At 41.9% G+C, this 20,631-nt stretch overlaps 1 protein-coding gene across 1 annotated transcript in view; it reads left to right on the forward strand.

The window, feature by feature from the left end:
* LOC124550635 (serine protease snake-like) overlaps positions 1-20,631 on the forward strand; it is an 83,672-nt gene that overhangs the window by 13,364 nt on the left and 49,677 nt on the right. The window lies entirely within an intron of this gene.

Consider the following 20,631-nt stretch of genomic DNA (forward strand, 5'->3'; position numbering starts at 1 on the left):
TTCAGCATTACCTGAGTTAATTCGACTACATTTCATTAGACTTGCTTTGCTTTTGTCGATGTCCATCTTATAACCCTTTTTAAAGACACTACCCATTCCATCCAAGTGCTCTTCAGAGTACTTTTGTGCCTCTGATAGGATTACAATTTCATCAGCAAAATTCATGCTTAATCTTCTCCTTGAACCTTAATCTTCTTTCGAAATTTCTTCTTGAATTTTTTAATCTTCTTCAATATCCAGATTGAATAACATTGGGTACATGCTAAAACCCTGTCCCACTCCCTTGTGAACCATTGCTTCCCTTTCATATCCTTAGACTTTCATGTTCATACCTCAATGAAAACTTTGTTCATATTGACAATTCCACAGTAGGACATTTAAGCTCTGATATGGAAGCTGTATGAGAGGTAGTCATAAAATTTCTCATCTGGAAAAATCAAGCTGTGACCCTGAAACCTGGTGGTGGTGTTAATCCTTCTCTGCACATTTTTGGGTCCGTCTGTACCGCGCTGCACGGTGTCGTGGTTGCAAAGATGGACCTCGCCAGGGCGTTAGGAGTGAAGTTGCGCATCGTACAGCCTATTGTGCACAGTTTGAGTCGTAACATGACGTCCTGCGGCTGCATGAAAAGAATTATTCAATATGGTCGCGTCGCTGTCAGGGTTCCCCCGACCCATAATCCGTAGTTAAGGGTCATCCACTGCCATAGTGGCCCTTGGGCGGCCTGAGCGAGGCATGTCATCGACAGTTCCTGTCTCTCCGTATGTCCTGCACGTCCGGACAACATCGCTTTCTTTCACCCCGAGATACCTGGACACTTCCCCTGTTGAGACATTCTGGCACAAAGTAACAATGCGGACGCGATCGAACCGCGGTATTGACCGTCTAGGCATGGTTGAACTACAGACAACAAGAGCCATGTACTTCCTTCCTGGTGGAATGACTGGAACTGATCGGCTGACGGACCCCTCCGACTAATAGGCTGCTCATGCATGGTTGTTTACATCTTTGGGCGGGTTTAGTGACATCTCTGAACAGTCAAAGGGACTGTGTCTTGATACATTATCCACAGCCATTGTCTATCTTCAGAACTCCTGGGAACCAGGGTGATGCAAAACTTTTTTTGATGTGTGTATAAAATTTCTCTCTCTAACCCCACTCTTCTCTGCACCTCATTTATCACTTTGTCTACCCATTTTATCCATTCTGTCCTCTTCCAAATCCACATCTCAAATACTTGCACTCTTCTTTCTTCCTCTTTCCTCGGTGTCCATGCCTCAGCTCTGTATAATGCCACGCTCTGTAAAAAGCTCGTTGCCAGGCTCTTCCTCGTATCCCTGTCCATGCACCCACATAGAAGCCTCCTTTTTAAATGCCTTTTTGGCCATTGTTATGCATGTTTTTACCTACTTGTTACATCTCATGCCGTTCGTAGTTATGCTTCCCAGATCTCTGTAAGCACTAACTTGTTATCATCTTCCTGTCCTAGCTTTTTAGTTGTCCTTATTTTCTTGCACTTAACACCATAATTCTCTTTTTCTTATTAATTCTCATTCCGAATTGCTCAAAGGTCTTATTTCTTTCAACATTCCAGTCGTAGTTCTGTAGTTCTCTTCCAAAAACACCATATGATCTGTAAATCGAATACATTCTATCCTCCTACCACCAACCCGAACTCCTCTTTTTCCTTTCAAACATTTCTGAATAATATGCGCCAAATATATTTTACAGAGTATTTCCTGTTAGAGGTATTGGTTCTTAATGAGCCTTCTATCCCTCCAGTCGAGTCCGCGTGCAAGATCTTGTTCGCTGCAATTTAAATATCACAATATTTTGGTCGTGTTGAAAGTGTAAAAGTACAACAAAATCCAACGCAATATTACACATAAGAATGCAGTGCCCATCCTCTACTTGGTGCACATGCAAACCACAATATAACCACTGGGCAACTTGCACGCAGGAGGTTCAAAAATGGTTCAAATGGCTCTGAGCACTATGGGACTTAACATCTGAGGTCATCAGTCCCCTAGAACTTGGAACTACTTAAACCTAACTAACCTAAGGACATCACACACATCCATGCCCAAGGCAGGATTCGAACCTGCGACGGTATCAGTCGCGCGGTTCCAGACTGAAACGCCTAGAACCGTTCGGCCACACCGGCCGGCATACGTACAAGGTAATCGTTTAAAGCAGTGAGGTGGATGGTCTATTTTTTCACTACCCAAAAGCATTTGTCTCAATACCGTTCTAATGCTTATTATCGGAAGTACCTAAAAGCATTTGTCTCAATATCGTTCTAATGCTTATTAACGGAAGTACGATCATATACGGGTATCATAGGAAATTTGTGACTAGCGGATTTCATCGTAGGGGCGATGTAGCATATTGTCTTAGACGGAGAGCCATCGATTGAAGAAAACTCTCCCAGGGAAGTTCCTTGTGACCCTTGTCGTTCATTTTAATGATCTGGCGAATAATGTTAATATTTATCTCAGAGTTTTTGCAGATGATGCTGTTATCTGTGTTGAATTATCCTCTGAGAAAAGCTTTCAAAGTGATGCACGTACTGTTAACTTGCTTTAAACCTTCAGAAACTTAAAGCAGTGCACTTCATCATCGCAAGACGTAGTCTCCTCTTATTAAACATCTTATCGCACACAAATACTCCTACATAAAAAAGTAAATCTGAAATGGAATACAACATTGTAGTGCCTGTGTTATCCTGAATTATGATGCTAAGTTCCTTCAGACATGCATGCATATGGCTGACGACACACATATGTTTGGTTCTGGTCATGAGTTGTGCTCGTGTAGCCAAATGGTAAGGCGACCGCTCGCGATAAGCGAGAAATCCGGGTTCTAGACCTGGTCAAGCACAAATTTTCACTGTCGTCATTCCATTATATAGCTGGTGGTTATCCATATTCGCAATTGTGAATACGTTTCATGAAATGGAATGATCACATGGTCAGGTTCCTAGGTAAACCAGGTGGCAGAATGCAGTTCGCCGTTGCTGGGATACTGGGAAAGAAGTTTGCTCACAAAACAGCTAGTGCCTCAAATACTACACACACATTTTTCTCCTCAGGGCTTACCACTCTTTGGTGAGTATGTGCTTGGCTACCAAGGTGGCCCAGCCATAGCAGAATTGCTTCCTCTTTCTGTGCTGCAAACCTACACTTCGACTATCTCTTTCATCCTCTCACTTTCTTTTGAATGGTACTTCTGGTGCAGACTTTGCTTGGACATGGTTCACGATTTGTAGTTTCACTCCCGGCGTTGTCTTTACCTTCCATTAACGATTACATGGTCCCCATTATTAGATTTGACCTGCCATCTTTCCCAAATTTTCAGAAGTGCGTGTCGTGCAGCGAAGGTCACCCATTGTGGTGTATGGTCAGCCTCTGTGCTCTTCCACCCTTCCTTCCTGTTGTCACAGTACGCCCAAAACCCAGCACAGTAGCCATCCCCTTGCAGGGGAATCGTCAAATGCCTGCACGATGGTAGCCGACCACACAGGGATCGCACTCTTTGCGCCTGTGCTGCACACTCTCCATGTATGCCATGAAGTATGTACCCATCATGACTGGGGCACAGGGACTCCCAGCAATGGAGTACTAGCCTGGTAGCCATTGCTGTGGCTGGGTGGTGCCTATGAGGGAGAGCCCCTGTTTGGAATGGTTGACACCTTGTCAGATAGTTAGCACATGAAGCGACTTAAACTTTCTCTTGCTGGAGGTCACACGGCCCCATAAGTCTCTTCAAATGGAAAGGCCTCATACAATGCAACAAACTATGATCCCAATGCATTCCCTTCCCTTGCCACACTGTGGGAGTAATGGAGGACTAAACAACAAGAAGCAAACTCCTCCCCCAATACCTGGTCTGTACCAGAACTGATGGCGACACCTTTTTTGGCCACAAAGCCTTTATTTTCCGTGAAAAACATTGAGGGAAATTAAGGGGAAGTTGCAGCCATCTCCAACATGAAGAGCAGTTTCCTCCTCCTGCCCAGTCACAGGTGCTGCTGTCTTTCGAAAAGCTGGGTGACATTCTCATGACTGCCACTCCCCACAAGAGTCTCAATATGGTCCAGGGAATTATCTTTCACTGATCTTCTTCTGCAGTCTGATGATGCATTGTGGACCGACTAACAGCAACAAGGTGTTCACTTCTGTAGGGAATCAAGGGAAACAGAGTTGTTACCAGGTCCTTCATCTTGACTTTCAAGGGTGATATGTTGGCTGAGAAGGTCAAAGTAATGGTGTTCCAGTGTGATGTCAAACCCTATGTTCCTCCTCCTATGGGGTGCTTTAGGTGTATGAAGTCTGGACGTATGTCTGCTGAGATTGTGACCATCCGTTGCACTCGAACATTCCTTGTACCCCTTTCCTCATCTGCATAAACTGTAGCGAGCTCCACTCTCCTTGCTCACCAAATTGCTCCATTTTTAAGTGTGAGAAGAAAATCCAAGAGTACAAGGCCCTGGACAAGCTCACATATCAAGAGGTCAGAATAAAGTATGAGCATCTAAATACCAGACGAATGACACAATCTTATGCTACAGATGCAATGTCGTTGCCTTCTCTGTTGACAGTGCCTTCCTCTGTTAGGTCTCTTACAGTAGTCCCTCAGAGCTACTCTCTGATACCTGCCCCTGCACCCCAATTAGTTGAGACCCTTCTGGTACTACCAACACACTCACTCTGGGACTATTGGCTCCCCACCTGCTGGGGACGCCAGTCCCCATCCCTCCGGCTGGAGGCACTTCACCCTCCTCCAGCTTCTCTAGATAGGAAGAAGTCTCTTGTTCCTGCTTGTCCACAGCCAGATACGAACCAGTGGCTGAAGGAACTGCAGGCTGTGGCCAAGGAAGTTCTCATTCTTCCTCTGCCCCTGGAACCAATTCAGGAAAACCTTCAGTCCTTGTCTTCTAAGGAAAAGGACAAAAAGAAGTCCTCCAAGATGAAAGGAACTCTTTTGGTCCCCACGTGACTGGGCTGTGCATGTACAACTTCTGTGGCCAAGGTGGACATCCTGGTGGCCCGAAGCACCAGATCTTCACAGGCAATGTGCCACAGAACCTATGTAAGTGGATCGCCTGACATCTCAACTTGTGGCAGTACATGACTCTGGGTCATACGTTCCTGCCCCTCTCCCCTCCCCAGTCGCTTCATGCGCCCACAGTATTTGACAGTCTTATCCTCCAACGGAATTGTAACAGCTTTTAAGCACTTACCCGGCATTCTGTATTGCCATCCAGGAAGCATGGTTTCCAGCAACTTGGATCCCTGCCCTTCATGGCTACGAAGGTTATTTTAGGAATCACACAGAGTATGAGACGGTATTGGTTGGGGTTTGTACGCATGTGCTGAACTCTGCATACAGTGACCTCGTGCCTCTTGATACACCATTGAAGGCCGTGGTTGTTTGGGTATGGGCACATCAGGATTTTAATCTTTAATGTTTATCTCCCTCCTGATGTCATGTCCCAATATATACTGTCTGCATTACCCTCTCAGCTCCCCCCAGCCTTTATAGTCTTGGGTGACTTCAACGCCCATAACCCTTTGTGGGGTGGAGCAATGATCACTGGCCCTGGTAAAGACAGCATCTCCTTGCCTATAAACGACTCTGTGCTCGAGTCTGCTACCTCACAAAATGACAAAAGCAAGACTCCTGGGAATTGTATGTTTCCACCTTTGTATCATGTACCTCTCCATCACAGGTATGGGCAAAGATGAGATGACTGCCAGAGTACCAAATATTTCCTTAGATGGTGCCATTTATACTGATCCAAACACTGTCACCGAGCATTTTGCTGAGCATTACGCTCTTGCACACGCATGTGAGAACTACCACTCTGCCGTTCAGCTCATAAAATAACTTAAGGAGCAAATGTGCACATCTTTTACTACTTGCCATCTGGAGCCAAATTATGCTCTATTCAGTGAAAGGGAACTCTCCAGTGCCCTAGCCCATTTCCCTGATATGGCCCCAACATCAGGCAGCTCTGACAGCCAAATGCTGAAACATCTCTCAGTGGACCTTCAGCACCACATCCTCTTTAATCGGAGCTGCCATCTGTGTGGCAAAAAAGTGGGATAGTTCTAGTACTGGTACTGAGTAAGAACCCCTTCTAGCTGGACAGATACTGCCCAGTCAGCCTTACTGATATTCTCTGTAAGTTGCTCAAATGCATGATGAGCAAGCAGTTGTGTTGGCTCTTGAGTCTCAGGGCCCTTTGGCTGCATCTCAGGGCAGTTTTTACAAAGGCCGCTACACTACTGATAATTGGTTCACCTGGAGTCCACCATCCAGCTGCCCTTTGCACTTCATTGCTGTCTTTTTTGCCCCACAGAAGGCTTATGACACTACATGGTGTCACCACATCATAACTACGTTACCTGAATGGGATCTCAGGGGTCCACTCCCGATTTTTGTCCAGGACTTCCTGTCACACCATACATTCCATGTTCAAGTGGGCGCTTCACTCGGTACCCCATATATCCAAGAGAAAGAGGTCCTGCAGGGCTCTGTTCTGAGTGTACCCCTCTTTCTGGTGGCTATCAATAGTCTAGTGGCAGCTGTAGTGTCTTCGGTATTGCCCTCCTCATAAGCTGACGATTTTTGCTTTTATTGTTGCTATTATAGTACGGTTGTCGCTGAGAGTCATGGGCCCTCACCCATGGCTTTCAGTTTTCAGCTGCCAAAACTCATGTCATGCACTTCTGTCACTGCTCTGCTGCCCACCTATACCCAGAGCTTTTCCTAGACAGTCATTTACTTCCTGTAGTTGAGACACACCACTTTTCTGAATGGTCTTCAATTCCCAGCTGACATGGCTTCCCCGCCTTCGCCAACTTAAGCAAAAGTGCTGGCGACATCTCAATACATGTCGCTGCCTCAGTAGCCCTAGCTAAGCTGCAGACCACTCTGCCCTTTTGCAGCTCTATAAAGCCCTGGTTCAGTCCCTTCTTGACTACAGGAGTCTTGCATATGATTCAGCATCACTCTCAGCATTGCTGCTACTGGACCCCATTCATCATTGGGGGTCCCAATTGCAGAATGAGTCTTCCATACTAGTCCTGTGAGCAACCAACTAATCGAGAATGGAGTCCCTTCATTACCTCTCAGGCGCCAACAACATCTGCTGAATTATGCTACATGCATTTGTAGCTTCCCAACTACCATGTCCTTATCCCTGGAAGGGAGCTTCACCTCCTGCAGCAGCGACCCAGAAAAGGGTTTGCAATTGCTGCATGCCTCCATTGTCTCTATTTGGCACTGCAATGTCCTCTACTGTCCCTTCTGGTCAGGGAAACATTGCTCTACCCCAAAGGCTTGTGCCCCGATCTTGGATTTGCCTTGAAGTCTCCTTTGGTCAAAAAGATTACGTTAACCCCACGATTTATCGCCGCCTGTTGTCGGCGTTCTTGAGAAGTGACTGGGTTTGGGATTCACTGATAGCTCAACAGTCGATGGATGAACAGGCTTTGCGTACACACATGCACAATTCAGTGAACTCCACTCTTTGCCAAACAAGTGCAGTGTCTTCACTGCTGAATTGATGGCCATTAAATTAGCCCTTAACTTCAGCAGCCTTCACCCACTGGTTACAGTTATCCAGGATGTTGTCTCTGACCACCATCAGACTAGGCACCCAGTAGTTTTCGTTGGAGCCCTGGTTATGTTGGGATTTCAGGAAATGAACGAGCTCACCAGTTGGCCAAGCTGGCCACCAGGAGGTTGATTCTGGAAATGCGGGTCCTATAACTAGACTTTTAGTTGTTTATATCCCATTGATTTCTGGAAGTGTGGAACTCGTGATGGTCTGCCCTGATCTCCCAAATAAACTGAGGACAATTAAGGAAACTATTACCACGTGGCAGTCTTCCCTGTGTGCTTCTTGCAATGAATCCTCTGTCCTCTGTCCTCTGTAGACTCCACATTGGCAATACTTGGCTGACCTAAGACCACATTCTCAGACATGCGGATCGCCCTCACTGCAGATGCGGAGCCCACCTGGCTGTGAATCATATACTGCCCTAATTCGGTTGCTTTGAGGTGGCATCTTAATCTTCCTGACACGATTCCTCTGGTGCTAACTCAGCCGAGGTGTTAAGTTTTGCCAGCGAAGATGGTTTCTATTCATCCCTGTAAGGTAGGGCTTTTTGGGATCATTGACAGCCTATGGCCATCCCTCTCTGGCTCCCCCCCCCCCCCATCCCCACCCCCTACGGGTCCCTTAGTGGCCCTTGCTAGTTGGCCCAGACTGACCTCTACCTTTCCAACATTTTCTTCTATTTATTCCTTATCATTAGTTGGTTTTAATGCCTTGTGTTGGCTTGTCTGTGTTGTCTTTTCTCTGGGATTTTTCTCTGCTTTTTATTGTACAGTCTTAGTTACACTTAGTTTTTCCAGGATTTGCCTTTCGCTTCCTTCCTTTGACTACTACTCCTGGTTTGTCAGTTACTGGATGAAGGGACTGATGACCTTGCCATTTAGTTCTTTCACTCCAGACCAACCAACCACATGTTTTTCATTTTAAATAACTTTCAAACTTGAACACTTTCTAGCAAAATTCATACAACTGCTAATCTAATGCATTAAAATTGTTTGCAGAGCGGCACTTCATAAAATCAAATCAAATAATGCGCAGTTAACTTACTCTAGTCAAGGGAACATTGTGCATGACTAAGAGACGGAAATAAAAACATTTCTACTACAAATAACTTAAAACTTATATTACAACATCCCATTATAACACTTTCTAATAAATTCGAACAACAAATGAGCAAAATACTCTGGCTGACAAATAAAGTGAGCCTAAAATAATAATTAGCCTATCAAACACACTGCCCGACATGGTTATAGGCCCTATTGTATTTATAATCTTTCAGTAATCAACACGTTTCTTACCTAATCACAGCACGCTGAGACATTTAATCAGTTATTCTTCTTGCTCCTCACACGCTAATGGAACAAAGAAACGCTAACAAATAATGCAACAATAAGTACCGTCAGCCATGCACCTGACAGCATTAAGAGTTTAGATGTAAATGTAGAATATGGAAACTCGTAACGTATGGTTAAATTAATGATGTCACGTAAGTCGTATTTTCATTCCACCAATACCGACCTAAGTTCCCTTTGATTTTCCTTAATCTTCCACTGAGAACGCAGAAATCTGACTTCACGTGGAAAACTGCAAGGACTCCATCTTTTGTGATATTTCTATGGATTAGGGATGGCGGTTATCGCTCATACAACCAACATTCGGTTATATCGTTTCTTTTTTTCAACGCCAGTTTAACGTGACTGTTAAAATAGCCCGAAATAACCGTTTTCAGAAATAAACTATTTTCTGTTTTTTTATTATTATTTCCTATTATAAACCCAGAACTCCAACAAAGATTGAAAAATTTTGGGTCCTTCACTTTCAAGATATATAGAATAAAAATATTAAATTAAATAGGCATAAAAAAGAACAGTCTGTTCACTGTTCGATCCTCGAAAGGTGATAAGTGGATGATAGTGCAAAAAAACCACAGGTATTCTCCTATTGATTCTAACTTTTTGAAACTCCTCTCAAGAACAATACTGTAATCGAGGATCATACCACTGTTTGGGTGTTATGAATAATCACTGAACGAGGATGACAATGAATGTGCAGACCTATAATTTTCATGTTAATTTGACAGTTTTCAAAGAGTATAAGCAGATAAAAGTATATTATGTAGACACAGGCTGCAGATGAGCTACTTTCTATTTGTATCGTAAAGTACGAATAAATTGTAAAATTTTAAGTTTTATTCTCGCATGATGTCGTAAGTTTGTCGTGGCTCCTCCTGTTTTTAATCTATTAAAGCAAATTGAGCATTGTACTTCACCGATACCGCACTTTGCAAAATACTTCCAGAGTAGGCATAGTGCCATTCCGTTGTCCGACGATGACAGTCAGAGCATACGGAGGCAAATCTTGCACACCCCATGTACACGCATATCATCTAATAGGCCATGCCACAAGGTACCCGATATACTCTAAGCGACGCTGTACCAATTCTTATCCCATGTGTTTGACGGCATCATTGTTAAAATAGCATTGGTTGCTTTTCCCATTTTCTATTATAACGCAATATTTCAAAGGAATGTAAATTGTACGAATCAAAATTACACCTTTTCTTTAAAAAAAAAAGGTTTATTTAAAAACAAAAAAGTTAAGCACTGCTGTTATTGCTTATTGATATTTCGGTTTTATCCACGGTTATTAGTAAAAAAAGGAAAAACACCCATTATACAAGAGAGCACACAAATACCGAAAATACCAGTTATTCAGACCTAAAATATCGGTTTTAAGCGGTCGGTTTTTCCCATATTTACTGTGGATTCGGTCCCTCTGAAAAGTGTTGTTCTCTATCCACACTTCGAAAGAGCTAAAACAGTCATCTGGTAACAGTTGCTGTCGCCTATCTAACAGCTTCCAAGGACAACAAAAATTACATTATCAGCATTTCATTTAATTACTGACCGAAATGCAAAAATTTAAAACGGTGTCATAATCAGCTCATTTCTAGCTACAAGTACGCTACAGGCCGTTAAAATTGCTACACCAAGAAGAAATGCAAATGATAAACGGCTATTCATTGGATAAATATGTTCTACTAGAACTGACATGTGATTACATTTCACGCAATTTGGGTGCTTAGATCCTGAGAAATCAGTACCCAGAACACCCACTTCTGGCCGCAATAACAGCCTTGATACGCCTGGGCATTGAGTCAAACAGAGCTTGGATGGCGTGTGCAGGTACAGCTGCCCGCGCAGCTTCAACACGATACCATAGTTCATCAAGAGTAGTGACTGGCGTATTGTGACGAGCTAGTTGCTCGGCCACCATTGACCAGACGTTTTCAATTGGTGAGAGATCCGGAGAATGTACTGGCCAGGGCAGCAGTCGAACATTTTCTGTATCCAGAAAGGCCCGTACAGGACCTGCAACATGCGGTCGTGCTTTATCTTACTGAAATGTAGGGTTTCGCAGGTATTGAATGAAGGATAGAGCCACGGGTCGTAACGCATCTGAAATGTAACGTCCACTGTTCAAAGAGCCGTCAATGTGAACAAGAGGTGACAGAGACGTGTAACCATTGGCACCCCATACCATCACGCCGGGTGATAACGCCAGTATGGCGATGACGAATACACACTTCCAATGTGCATTCACCGCCATGTCGCCAAACATGGATGGGACCATCATGATGCTGTAAACAGAACCTGGATTCATCCGAAAAAATTACGTTTTCCCATTCGTGCACCCAGGTTCGTCGTTGAGTACACCATCATAGGCGATCCGTTACAGCCATGTGGATAAGATGCCTGTCAATTTGACGTGATTTGATAGTGATACGAGGCCGCCGGCCGGGGTGGCCGAGCGTTTCTACGGTCACAGGTTCGAATCCTGCCTTGGGCATGGATGTGTGTGATGTCCTTAGGTTAGTTAGGTTTAAGTAGTTCCAAGTTCTAGGGGACTGATGACCTCAGAAGTTAAGTCCCACAGTGTTCAGAGCCATTTGAACCATTTTGATACGAGGCCGTTGGGATCCAGCACGGCGTTCCGTATTACCCTCGTGAAGCCACCGATTCCATATTCTGGTGAGAGTCATTGCATCTCGACCAACGCGAGCAGCAATGTCGCGATACAATAAACCGCAATTGTGATAGGCTACCTTCCGACCTTTATCGAAGTCGGAAACGTGATGGTACGCATTTCTCCTCCTTACACGAGGCATCACAACGACGTTTCACCAGGCAACGCCGGTCAACTGATGTTTGACTATGAGAAATCGGTTGGAAAATTTCCTCATGTCAGCACGTTGTAGGTGTCACCACCGGCGCCAGCCTTGTGTGATTGCTCTGAAAAGCTAATCATTTGCATATCAGAGCATCTTCTTCCTGTCGGTTAAATTTTGCGTCTGTAGCACGTCATCTTCGTGGTGTAGCAATTTTAATCGCCAGTAGTGTATAAAATTACGTTAAATGTATAAGATAAGCCAAATATTAAAGCTAGTAATGGGGTGTACGCATTGAGATAGCATTAATTACAGCGCGCGAATGCCCTGTCGACATTCATCCAGTAGCTGAGAGTGAGAGAGCCCTTAGCAACTTCCAAAAAACGGTAAACGTAATTTCAAACCCGTTCTATAATTTTTCTCGTCTACACGCGTAACGTCACATATTTGACACATTAACTCATTTGTGAAGTAATCAGACGCCTGAAGGTATTAAACACATCGCAGCATTCGTCAAAGAAACGGGGGGTGCATGTTTACTGGTAGTATACTGTCGTCAGACAGCGCGGTCAACAAGGGAAATTCCGATGTAGACTAGCCGTTTGGCGGCTTCGCACAACTTTCGATCGCACCTCCCTGTAGTCCACGAAAGTTGCCAGACGTCCAGAATAGCAGAATCTGTCGCAGCACACTGGGGTCGGGAATTCCAGAAGTGTGTCTCCTTATAGCGGTGTCGAGCGCGCCCGGTTCTCCTGGTCGTTAGCGAGTGACGCACGCGATACCATAACGGCTCCTGCTTTCCTGTTTTTCTTCACACGTGTGCCACCAGAGCTACTCTGTCCACAATTCAGAAGCTCCACGACCTGGGGAGTGTCTCGGGCCAGTAAAATGCCTGGCTTCGTTCACGTTTCGGACCGGAACCCCGGAAATCGGTATCACATGACTAGCTGCTGTACGCGCCTGCCTGCAATGACAGAACACCTGACGCGAAACTATGATCGTGTGGAATATGACTGTATACCAGTAGCTTTAAAATTCGTTTACTTTTCCTCGTTTTGACCCCTCAGTTGTCTATATGCACTAAACAAATTAGTGAGGATACTGTAATGGCTAGCTCCTTTTAAAAGGAAAAGTATGGAAATATGGTGCCAGTTACATTTCAGTTGTGCTTAAGGATTTTCGCCTGACAGGCAGAAAGCATGTGATTGCTACTTTTGTAACACATGTGTGACCCTGTTGTTGAAGTGGACTCAATATTGAACAGTAGTCAACATTTGTCGTAACGTTCGTGGTAAAGTTAATTATCACTGTGCAGTAAATATTGAGAAATGTGTTACTCTATTAAAGCTTTTCCCGAAAAATTAATACAAGAAGACCATACCACACGCTACTAATACATTGAGGATTGCCTTCCATACATTTATACAGATATTTTAAACGCAGTTATTATTATGAGCCCATAAATTACTGTAACGTTGAATGATAGTCCATTTAAATCAAGTACAAAAGCCTTCAAATTTCATAAACACTTCTCTGTTAACGCTTTGGGTAGGACACGAAACTATCATATTGTTTTAGGCGTTTGTATCACTGGTAAGGGTAGTCCATTGACATCTTCATCCCAGCGAAGTTAAAGCTTAAAACTTTCAGTCTAAAACAGAAATCCAGATTAGTACCACATGTAAGGACATGTGTGTGTATCTCACGCCTTTGTGATAATGACTCATCCAACTTTTGTTCACTTTTGGAATAAGGCATCTTTTTAGCGAACAATGATAATATAGTTAATGTTCTAAATCATTAAGTGGCCATTATGATCGTCATATGCAGTGCCGAATACTCCTTTGAGAGATTTTTTCCCCTGAAATATTAGTGTACAGAATAGTTTCCACATAGATAATACAAACAAGAAAATGTCAATAGAATAAAGTGTATGTAAGCAACTGTTTTTCACTTATAACGGTTTGTAACACAGTCACTACTCCCTCTGGTGTGAAAGTTGTTGACAGCTGGAGCGACACTAGCGCTCCAAGCGGCGAGAAAGCAGTCACATGTGTCATAAAGATACTGCTCGTTTTTAAAAATCTTCTGCTTCATTAACGGAATAATGGTTTTTGCATTCCATACGTTAGTAAGTTATAAAGAGACGTAAGTTATTGTAAAGTACATGAAAAGAAAGAATCACACTGATTCAGTGACAAAAGAAGAAATCTTTTCGAATATGTCTGTATCTGCAGTTTATTCCGCTGAGAGCAACAGAATATAAACACATTTCATGCGTGAGAAACATATTTCTGTTGTCTGTTGTTAATATCATTGGCTTTTTCCTCGACACGTAAACTTTTTATGGAGTCCATTTATTCGCCTTTTTTTACACTTCACTTGATTTTGTGCTACACGAACATTGTTGTAACTGTAATTGCTTTTGCTTCGAAAGGGAATGTGTTGAAGATTCTTGCCCTTTGTGCCTCAGATTTTGCAGCAACTGTAGAATTGTTTTCTCCTATGTAGGGAAACAGTTTTATTGCTTTTAACGATTTATTATCACGTCTATGTCGTTTTCCCTTAAGCTATAGTTGTGATGGCGTATTTAATACATTAAATAATGTAGGTATTACATTTATATAGGTTTCCTTCGTTCCACATTCACTGACTTGACTGAAAGTGTAGGAAACAAAACTCTACTTTGTTGGATGGATATATGACGTCTTTCTTTAAAAGGCCAGATTTTTTGGCGTTTACTAGCAATTTATTGTTATTAAGGGAAAACTACATTATTCAGTAGATGTTTGTACGTTACAAGGGAATCGCAAAGAAACTGTCCTTTATGCACCGTTTCGTATCACCCAGGGTCCTTAGAAAACTAAATAATCAGAAACGTGCTGTAATTTTTTATTTATTGTCGACTTTTATGGCACTAAATACACTCTCTATTATAAAAATTGTGGTACAAATCAATATAAACGTTAGTACTCTCACTCTTCCAATACCGTGTTCAGAAATGTTGCTTGGGTCACTGCTATCGCTAGTGGTAACAAAACGACATGTAGTGACGCGACTCTTACGTTACACTGCGATTCCTGATTCTGTTAATAGCGTGTTACATACCTTGTGCGTGTGTGTGTGTGTGTGTGTGTGTGTGTGTGTGTGTGTGTATGACCACCGTTTGACTCAGCATACTTATTTGGTCACTGAGTTTGTCACGGAATATGTAAATAGCAGCAGCCTCGATGTTATTTAAAATGTGGATGTTGTATGAAAAACAGTTAAGAGTACCTGTTATGCCTACTTTCTTTCCCACCTTAAATATGGAGTCATAGTCTGGGCTAATTTGGCAGCACCTAAAAAGAGTTTCCGGAGTACAAAAAAGGCCATTAGTATTACAAAGGCCGGCCGGAGTGGCCGTGCGGTTCTAGGCACTACAGTCTGGAACCGAGCGACCGCTACGGTCGCAGGTTCGAATCCTGCCTCGGGCATGGATGTGTGTGATGTCCTTAGGTTAGTTAGGCTTAATTAGTTCTAGGTGACTGATGACCTCAAAAGTTAAGTCGCATAGTGCTCAGAGCCATTTGAACCAACCAATTATAAAGAATATAAACCTAGAAACTCCTGGAAGCCCCTGTTAAGAACGTAGGTATTCTACCTTTGCCGGCCGGATTGGTCGTGTGGTTCTAGGCGCTACAGTCTGGAGCCGAGCGACCGCAACGGTCGCAGGTTCGAATCCTGCCTCGGGCATGGATGTGTGTGATGTCCTTAGATTGGTTAGGTTTAATTAGTTCTAAGTTCTAGGCGACTGATGACCTCAAAAGTTAAGTCGCATAGTGCTCAGAGCCATTTTATTCTACCTTTATCTCGTATTTATGTTTTGGAGACTCTCGTTCTTTTAAACTAACGTCATGGGTAACAAATTGCAGAATATTTCAACAATCACAATCCTCACCATAGGAACGATGCTATTCTAATCGTTATCTTTAGTCCGAAGACAGATGTGATGCAGCTCTCCGCGGTATTGTATCCGATGCAAGCCTCTTCATCTCCGAATAATTACTGCAATGTATTGTAAGCTATTTCCTTTGCTGAAAGACTGCATCGCTTCAGGATTCTACCAATAAACCGCAATCTAGAGTTCGCCTGACCCGTTACTTGAGTAATCTGATCATTCCATTTGAGATCATCTCGAATAGTCACACCCAGATGCTTGAAGGATGTTACCGCTTCCAAAGACTGGGCATTTATTCTGTACTCGTACATTAATGGGGATTTTCGCCTTGTTATACGCAGTAGGTTACACTTACTAATATTGAGAGATAACTGCCAGTCATTACACCACGCATTTATTTTCTGCAAATCCTCATTGATTTGTTCATTGATTTCGTGTGACACTACCTTCCCTACTTTCCTGTAGACTACAGGAAAATCGGCAAGCAGTCTAAGGCCGCTGTCAATGCCATCAACCAGATCGTTTATGTAAAACGTAAAAAGCAGAGGACCTATCACGGTGCTCTGGGGCACACCTGATGTTACGATTGTTTCTGTTTAAGTCATCCCGTTCAGGACGACATAGTGCTCCTTGTCTGTTGGAAAAGTTTCTATCAAACCGCATATGTCATGAGATAGACCGTAATAATAATAATAATAATAATAATAATGGAGGCCCGGGATCCCCGTGGAGGCCCGGGAAAAGAATAGGCCTCCGGTATGTTCTGCCAGTTGTAAAAGGCGACGAAAAGAACAAACCACTAATAGGGCTAACCCCCCTTTTAGTGTGATTACTTGGTTCAGGACAGAACTAAAGAAGCCTCGGACAAGCGCCGTCATGGTCGGGGACGATGCTTGAACCCTATGCCCGCCCACAATGGTAACGACACTGCTAGCCAACTGGAAAATGATTTAAATCCAAATAGAGGTGTTTTGCAGGATATGCTTCCTGCAACCACCCTAGAAGGAAAACAAAGACAGAGGATGAGATGGTCAGATGAAGTTAATCGACACCTCATGTTCTGTTATTACCAAGCAACAAACCTAGGAACCAACACAACTGGATATAGATCACAAGTATACACAACATTTATTACCAGATACCCGGAATTAAAATTTTTAACAGAACAATGACTAGCTGATCAGATCCGTGTAATAATAAAAAATAACAGGATACCCCAGTCAGAATTAGAAAACATCAAACAGCAAGTACAACAAATACAGGAACAAAATTATGTGCAATCAGAAGAAGAAGAAAATACAGTAATGGACTCATACGTCCCAGAGAAAATAAACAAAGAACAAAACGCGTCAATTAAACAATCAGAGGAAAACGAAATCTTAAGACAGCCACCAGAACAAGCACAAATAGAACGCGAAGTGTCACACATATTAGATATAGAAGAGATATTTCAGCTGACATATATAGAATACAAAGACACAAATACAGACATTAGACCAATCTTGCATAGACCACCAAATAACCCACAAGTCGAAACAACAATAACAACTATCAACACAATCATACACAACAAAATAAATGAAAATACAACTATGGGAGAGTTACAAATACTGATTTATGTAGGAGCACTCACTACACTAAATATACACACAAGGCAGAGATCAGAACCAACCAACACACAGAAGAAACCCACAAAACCAGCATGGCAACACAGGCTACAGATCAGAATAGAAAAACTGAGAAAAGATCGGACAGCTAACACAATTTATAAGAAATGAAATATCAGACAAAAAACGAAAAAGGTTAGGTAAAATCTCACAACAAGAAGCGACAGAGCAATTAGACGAAACGAAGCAGAAATTACAAGCATTAGCCAAACGACTCAGAAGATACAAAAAAGTGAAAATAGAAGGAAACAAAACCAAACATTCAACACAAACCAAAAGAAATTTTACCAGACAATAGATAACACACACATTATACTAAACAATCCACCAAACATAACAGACATGGAACACTTCTGGAGCAACATATGGTCAAACCCGGTACAACATAACAGGCATGCACGATGGATACAAGCAGAAACAGACACATACAAGATGATACCACAAATGCCTGAAGTGATAATTTTGCAACATGAAGTCACCCAAGCAATTAATTCTACTCACAATTGGATAGCCCCTGGAAATGATAAAATAGCAAATTTCTGGTTAAAGAAGTTCACCTCAACACATTCACATCTAACTAAATTATTTAACATTATGGTTATAATAGAGGGAAACATTCCACATAGGAAATATATATCTAAAAACAAAGATGATGTGACTTACCACATGAAAGTGCTGGCAGGTCGACAGACACACAAACAAACACAAACATACACACAAAATTCAAGCTTTCGCAACAAACTGTTGCCTCATCAGGAAAGAGGGAAGGAGAGGGAAAGACGAAAGGATGTGGGTTTTAAGGGAGAGGGTAAGGAGTCATTCCAATCCCGGGAGCGGAAGGACTTACCTTAGGGGGAAAAAAGGACGGGTATACACTCGCACACACACACATATCCATCCACACATATACAGACACAATCAGACATATTTCACAGTTACATTGCAGACCCATACACATTCCCTGATACACTTACACACGGAATAACATATCTGAAACCTAAAGATCAAGCAGACACAGTGAACCCAGCTAAATATCGCCCCATAACATGCCTACCAACAATATACAAAATATTAACTTTAGTTATTACACAGAAATTAATGACACATACAACACAGAACAAAATTATAAATGAAGAACAAAAGAGCTGCTGCAAAGGAGCACGAGGATGTAAAGAGCAACTGATAATAGATGCAAAGGTGACATATCAAGCTAAAACTAAACAAAGGTCGCTACACTATGCATACATTGATTACCAAAAAGCTTTTGATAGTGTACCCCACTCATGGTTACTACAGATACTGGAAATATACAAAGTAGATCCTAAATTGATACAGTTTCTAAACATAGTAATGAAAAACTGGAAAACCACACTTAATATCCAAACAAATTCAGATAATATCACATCACAGCCAATACAGATTAAGCGTGGAATATACCAAGGAGACTCATTAAGTCCTTTCTGGTTCTGTCTTGCTCTGAACCCACTATCCAACATGCTAAATAATACAAATTATGGATACAATATTACTGGAACATACCCACACAAAACCGCACATTTGCTATACATGGATGATCTAAAACTCATGGCAGCAACAAATCAACAACTCAACCAATTACTAAAGATAACAGAAGTATTCAGCAATGATATAAATATGGCTTTTGGAACAGACAAATGTAAGAAAAATAGCATAGTCAAGGGAAAACACACTAAACAAGAAGATTACATATTGAATACCCACAGTGACTCCATAGAGGCGATGGAAAAAACAGATGCCTATACATATCTAGGATACAGACAAAAAATAGGAATAGATAATACAAATATTAAAGAAGAACTAAAAGAAAAATATAGACAAAGACTAACAAAAATACTGAAAACAGAATTGACAGCAAGAAACAAGACAAAAGCTATAAATACTTATGCTATACCAATATTGACCTACTCATTCAGAGTAGTGAAATGGAGTAACACAGACCTAGAAGCACTCAATACACTTACACGATCACAATGCCACAAATATAGAATACATCACATACATCCAGCAACTGAAAGATTCACATTAAGCAGAAAGGAAGGAGGAAGGGGATTCATCGACATAAAAAACCTACATTATGGTCAGGTAGACAATTTAAGAAAATTCTTTATAGAACGAGCAGAAACTAGCAAAATACACAAAGCAATCACTCATATAAATACATCGGCTACACCACTGCAATTTCATAACCACTTCTACAACCCTTTAGATCACATAACATCAACAGATACGAAGAAAGTAAATTGGAAAAAGAAAACACTACATGGCAAGCACCCGTATCATCTAACACAGCCACACATCGATCAAGACGCATCCAACACATGGCTAAGAAAAGGTAATATATACAGTGAGACGGAAGGATTCATGATTGCAATACAGGATCAAACAATAAACACCAGGTATTACAGCAAGCATATTATTAAAGATCCCAATACCACAACGGATAAATGCAGACTTTGTAAACAACAAATAGAAACAGTAGATCAGATCACAAGTGGATGTACAATACTAGCAAATACAGAATACCCCAGAAGACATGACAATGTAGCAAAAATAATACATCAACAACTTGCCATAAAACATAAACTAATAAAACAACACGTTCCCACATACAATTATGCACCACAAAATGTACTGGAGAATGATGAATACAAATTATACTGGAACAGAACCATTATAACAGATAAAACAACACCACATAACAAACCTGACATCATACTCACCAATAAAAAGAAAAAATTAACACAACTAATCGAAATATCCATACCCAATACAACAAATATACAGAAGAAAACAGGAGAAAAAATTGAAAAATACATCCAACTAGCTGAGGAAGTCAAGGACATGTGGCATCAGGATAAAGTTGACGTTATACTGATTACACTATCAACTACAGGAGTCATACCACACAATATCCACCAGTACATCAATGTAATACAGTTATATCCAAACGTATATATACAACTACAGAAATCCGTAATTATTGATACGTGTTCAATAACCCGAAAGATCCTAAATACAATGTAACATATACCATACAGTTAAAAGGAAGTCACGCTTGATGAAGGTCCGCGTCACTTTCCATTTTTAACTAGACCTAAGGTCTGAGAAAAATAGAAATAATAATAATAATAATAATACAAGCAGAAACAGATACATACAAGATGATACCACAAATGCCTGAAGTGATAAT

Source organism: Schistocerca americana, chromosome 1 (assembly GCF_021461395.2).
Source record: "Schistocerca americana isolate TAMUIC-IGC-003095 chromosome 1, iqSchAmer2.1, whole genome shotgun sequence".
NCBI lineage: Eukaryota > Metazoa > Arthropoda > Insecta > Orthoptera > Acrididae > Schistocerca > Schistocerca americana.